The 6,114-nt window shown below is 39.1% G+C and overlaps 1 non-coding gene across 1 annotated transcript; it reads right to left on the reverse strand.

Moving 5' to 3' along the window:
- Positions 1 to 3,579: 3,579 nt before the first annotated feature.
- On the reverse strand, positions 3,580 to 3,651 carry TRNAC-GCA (transfer RNA cysteine (anticodon GCA)). Its single transcript has one exon. It is a non-coding gene; the product is annotated as a tRNA-Cys (tRNA).
- Positions 3,652 to 6,114: the final 2,463 nt, after the last annotated feature.

Genomic DNA, 6,114 nt, shown 5'->3' on the forward strand with positions numbered 1-6,114 from the left:
TTGCCAGTCTGATGAGTGGGAAGTAATCTCATGTCATAATTTTCTTTCTCATTTCCCCAATCTCTCAGTGAGTTTGTTACCCTTTCAAATACATTTTATAGCCATTTAGATTTGCTCTTTTATGAAATTCTTATTTCCATTCTTTGCCTACTTTCCTACTGTGTTGTCTTTCTTTTAATACATAAAAAGTCTAAAAGTTTACTTACATATTTTCAACATTTATTCAAGTTATCTGCAAGCAGAGCAAAAATGATCCATTTGATACTGTTACTGAGCATCAGCTGTCTACAGGGTCCAATACTAGAGACCCCATCTTAGGAGACATAACATGTTCATGTCCAGTTTCCCAGTCGTGTTCAATTCTTTGTGACCCCATGAACTGTAGCCCACCAGGCTCCTCTATCTGTGAGATTTCCCAGGCAAGAATACTGGAGTGGGTTGCCATTTCCTATTCCAAAGGATCTTCCCAATCCAGGGATCAAACCTGTGTCTCCTGCATTGACAGGGACATTCTTTACCACTGAGCCACTTAGGAAGCCCCTATAACATGCTCAGATTTGGTAATAGAGTCTAGACAGGTGTTGAAGCATGTATATTGCCAAGTATTTCATAATAAATATTATGAAATAAAATTCGTCACACAATTCAATTAAAGCTGAAGTTAAGGAGAATCTATTTCTGGTTTATATGGTCAAGGGAAATTTCTCAGGGAAAAGAATATTAGTCTGGTTTTAATAGATTTTGGATTCTGATATGACTGCTATAAGTTAGTTATAGGAGAGAACAACTTATATAGAAAGAATAACATAAATCTAAAAACAGAAAAAATAACTGAAGTGCCAAAAGAGTTGACATAAGAACCATGAAATTTTTGTATTTTTGGTAAAACTTCTTATAGTAACAATATAATATATAATTTTCAGATTCTAAAAATAGAATTTAGGAGACTAAAGATGTTTTCTAGTTGTAGTTTCCTTTAAAATACATTAGGCTTTTCACTAAGAAATGCAGGGAAATTTTTGTTTCTGTGCTTAGAATTTAAAATTTTAGCAGTTACTAAGCAATTAAGTATATTTTAAAATTCAGGAAAATCTGGAAGTTATAAGAACACTTTGATTCATTCAGTAACACTAAAATTACTATCGTTTGATGTTCTGAAAATTAATACCACTTTCTAAAATTTTAACTTTAAAGTAGCTAGAATCTCTGGTTCAATCCGAATTGTGATTGCATTTAACTTTTTAACATACCATTATCTACTGTTTATCACTTAAAGGTTATTAAAATTCACAAATAACCTATGGTTTTGAAGAGCTTTGTCAGCTACATGGAACAACGTAAATAGTAGTAACATTGATGATTCACTTGGAGGCTGGATCTTTCCCTCAGCTGTGCAAATCTAAACATATAACTACTTCACTGTCTCCTAAAATAAGTATAGAGGTTCCCTAGGGTACCTAAACTATTCTTGGACCTAGAGTGTTACCCATTTAATGCTCTGCCTTTGCTGGGCAAAGTAGCCCCCACGGTGCCATTACTACCGTCTGACACCCCTGCATTTTTCACATGTCATTGCTTCTGTGACTGTCACGACTGAGTCCTACAGCTTCAGCCCTGAACATTCCATTTTACCATGCAAAGCTGCATCTTATTTCATGTCTGCTAAGTGCCCTGTCATTAGGATCTAGTATCAGAATCTTCACAATCTTCTTCCAGACAACACACTCTCCAGTAAGTCACTGCCACTGACACAACAGAAAGCTCAAATGCCAAATCTGTAACATGGCCCTGGTGAAAAAAGGAAAAATGATCCCTCTTTTCCTTCTTGGTGTTATGATCTGTTATGGGGGTTCCTGTCCTAGTGGATCTGTAAGTTTTTAATGAAAATCCTCTGTCCTCCAGGAACTCAAACAGAATGAGGATTAAAAGATGGGGGCAGATTGTAATAATGCCCTAACAGTAGACTCCTGCTACTGTTTGGCCACTCAAAGATGACGAATTTTCAGGATAAACAGGATGGTCACCCAGCTTTAGTTATCTTAAAAGACCGCTTAAATGGTTCAGGCCTGGCAAAGTGAAGGGGACTTTAGCAAATTCCTGGGTCTAAGGAGGGCTGGGAGGTCAAGAAAGGTTTAAAGTAGATTTCCACATCCAAGATGGTGAAGCTTTCAGTGCCTCAGCCTGTAAACAGTTAAAAATGCTTGCCAAGAAAACAAGTCAGCTGTTTTTTTGGCTTTACTGGGTCTTAGTTGCAGCACGTGGGATCTTTAGTTGTGGTATGTGGGATCTACTTCCCTGACCATGAATTGGACCACCAGGGAAGTCCCCAAAACAAGTCAGTTTTGAGCATCAATATGCCTATAAAGTTCCAATTTTTGTTGCTGTTCAGTCTCCCAGCCGTGTCAGACTCTTCATGATCCCATGGACTGCAGCATGCCAGGCCTCCCTGTCCCTCACCATCTCCCGATGCTTGCCCAAGTTCATGTCCATTGCATCAGTGATGTCATGCAGCCATCTCATCCTCTGACTCCCTCTTCTCCTTCTTCCTTCAGTCTTTCCCACAATCAGGGACTTTTCCAATGAGTTAGCTGTTCGCATCAGGTGGCCAAATTATGGTAGCTTCAGCTTCAGCATCAGTCCCTCTAACGAGAATTCAGGGTTTACCTATCTTTAAATTGACTGGTTTGATCTCCTTGCTGTCCAAGGGACTCTTAGGAGTCTTTTCTAGCACCACAGACCAAAGGCATCAATTCTTTGGTGCTCCACCTTTTTTACAGTCCAGTTCTCACAACCATATGCAACCAATGGAAGATGTTGATGTTTATTCTTACTATCTCCCGCCACATCCAATTTATCTTGATTTATGGACCTAACATTCTAGGTTCCTATGCAATATTGTTCTTTACAGCATTGGATTTTACTATCATCACCAGTGAAAGTGAAAGTGCCTCAGTCATGTCCAACTCTTTGCCACCCCATGGACTATACATCCGTGGAATTCTCCAGGCCAGAATACTGAAGTGGGTAGCCTTTCCCTTCTCCAGGGGATCTTAAATGAGCAGTGTTTCCTCTTTGGCCCAGTGCCATCATTCTTTCTTGGGCCATTAGTAGTTCTCCCCTACTTTTCCCTAGTAGCATATCAGACACCTTCTGACCTGGGGGACTCATCTTTTGGTGTCATATTTTTTTGTCCTTTTAACAAGTTCATGAAATTCTCATCGCAAGTATATTGGAGTGGGTTGCCATTCCCTCCTCCAGTGGATCACATTTTGTCAGAACTCTCTGCTATGACCCACCCATCTTTGGTGGCCCTACACAGCACAGCTCATAGCTTCAGTGAATTATGCAAGCCCCTTCACCATGACAAGGCAGTGATCTGTGAAGGGGAAAGCTCACATACCAGGTCACATTAGAAGCAATCTGTTAAGACTTTTTCTGCATATTAAGTGAAAGTGAAGTTGCTCAGTTGTGTCTGACTCTTTGCGACCCCATGGATAGTAGCCTACCAGGCTCTGCCGTCCATGGGATTTTCCAGGCAAGAATACTGGAGTGGGCTGCCATTTCCTTCTCCAGGAGATATTCCCAACCCAGGGATCGAACCTGGGTCTTCTGCATTGCAGACAGACGCTTTACCGTCTGAGCCACCAGGGAAGTTCTGCATATTGGTTCTCCCCATTTACACTCCATAATCTCAAGCACCGATTCTGAAAAGGATCAGAAACTGGGCCAGTGAGCCAGGAGGAAGGAGAAAGACTACAAAGCTCGGGAAACATGAAAGAGGCTGATAAAGTTACTTTATCCACAACGTACATTGAGCCTGAAGCCATTCAAACTGCAGGGAAAGAGAGGCTTTAACTTTGAAGCATTTATAAACGTTTTAGTTCTTGAAACAAGATTCTGTGATTTGCCGGAGAATTGTTTGAACTATGCTAGAGTGACCAGAAAAGTCATGAGACTTACGCGAGTAGAAAAGAACCAATCTTATATAGCAAATTAAGATGGGCCAGGAATAGAAAAAAATAAAGCTTCCCCCCACCCCCCCAGAAATTAACCTTTCTTCTTTCCTTTCAATGTAATGATAATTGAATTTCTGCTTTATGCCAAGTACTCTTCTTAGCTAAGATGAAGAAAAAAATGTATTGACAAACTTAATCATCAAAACAACTCTATGAGATGAACACTGTTATTATAAACCCTATTTTATATTTTTGAGATTAGTTGTTTGTCAGTTGCTTCATTTGCTATTGTTTTCTCCCATTCAGAAGGCAGTCTTTTCACCTTACTTATAGTTCCCTTTGTTGTGCAGAAGCTTTTAATTTTAATTAGATCCCATTTGTTTATTTTTGCTTTTATTTCCAGCATTCTGGGAGGTGGATCATAGAGGATCCTGCTGTGATTTATGTCAGAGAGTGTTTTGCCTATGTTCTGCTCTAGGAGTTTTATAGTTTCTGGTCTTACGTTTAGATCTTTAAATCCATTTTGAGTTTATTTTTGTGTGTGGTGTTAGAAAGTGATCTAGTTTCATTCTTTTACAAGTGGTTGACCAGTTTTCTCAGCACCACTTGTTAAAGAGATTGTCTTTACTCCATTGTATATTCTTGCCTCCTTTGTCGAAGATAAGATGTCCATAGATGTATGGATTTATCTCTGGGCTTTCTATTTTGTTCCATTGATCTATATTTCTGTCTTTGTGCCAGTACCATACTGTCCTGATGACTGTGGCTTTGTATTAGAGCCTGAAGTCGGGCAGGTTTATTCCTCCAGTTCCATTCTTCTTTCTCAAGATTGCTTTGGCTATTTGAGGTTTTTTGTATTTCTGTACAAATATTGAAATTATTTGTTCTAGTTCTGTGAAAAATACCGCTGGTAGCTTGATAGGGATTGCATTGAATCTGTAGATTGCTTTGGGTAGTATTCTCATGTTCACTATATTGATTCTTCCAATCCATGAACATGGTATATTTCTCCATCTATTAGTGTCCTCTTTGATTTCTTTCATCAGTGTTTTATAGTTTTTTATATGTAGGTCTTTAGTTTCTTTAGGTAGGTATATTCCTAAGTATTGTATTCTTTTCATTGCAATGGTGAATGGAATTGTTTCCTTAATTTCTTTTTCTACTTTCTCATTATCAGTGTATAGGAATGCAAGGGATTTCTGAGTGTTGATTTTATATCCTGCAACTTTGCTATATTCATTGACTAGCTCTAGTAATTTTCTGGTGGAGTCTTTAGGGTTTTCTATGTCGAGGACCATGTCATCTGCATCAGGACCACAAGGAGGTACCACTTCACACCAGTCAGAATGGCTGTGATCCAAAAGTCTACAAGCAATAAATGCTGGAGAGAGTGTGGAGAAAAGGGAACCCTCTTACACTGTTGGTGGGAATGCAAACTAGTACAGCCACTATGGAGATAGTGCAAATAGAACTGCCTTATGACCCAGCAATCCCACTGCTGGGCATATACACCAAGGAAACCAGAATTGAAAGAGACATGTGTACCCCAATGTTCATTGCAGCACTGTTTATAATAGCCAGGACATGGAAACAACCTAAATGTCCATCAGCAGATGAATGGATAAGAAAGCTGTGGTACATATACACAATGGAGTATTACTCAGCCATTAAAAAGAATAAATTTGAATCAGTTCTGATGAGATGGATGAAACTGGAGCTGATTATACAGAGTGATGTAAGCCAGAAAGAAAAACACCAATACAGTATACTGACACATATATATGGAATTTAGAAAGATGGTAATGATGACTGTATGCAAGACAGCAAAAGAGACACAGATGTATAAGAACACACTTTTGGACTGTGAGGGAGAGGGAGAGGGGAGGGTGGGATGATTTGGGAAATGGCACTGAAACATGTATACAATCATGTAAGAAACGAAGCGCCAGTCTATGTTCGATACAAGATACAGGATGCTTGGGGCTGGTGCACGGGGATGATCCAGAGAGATGATATGGGGTGAGAGGGAGATTCAGGATTGGGAGCTCGTATACACCTGTGGTGGATTCATGTCAATGTATGGCAAAACCAATACAGTATTGTAAAGTAAAATAAAGTAAAAATAAAATTTAAAATAAATAAATAAATAAAGCCTATT

The sequence above is a fragment of the Capricornis sumatraensis genome, chromosome 9 (genome assembly GCF_032405125.1).
Source record: "Capricornis sumatraensis isolate serow.1 chromosome 9, serow.2, whole genome shotgun sequence".
Classification (NCBI taxonomy): Eukaryota; Metazoa; Chordata; class Mammalia; order Artiodactyla; family Bovidae; genus Capricornis; species Capricornis sumatraensis.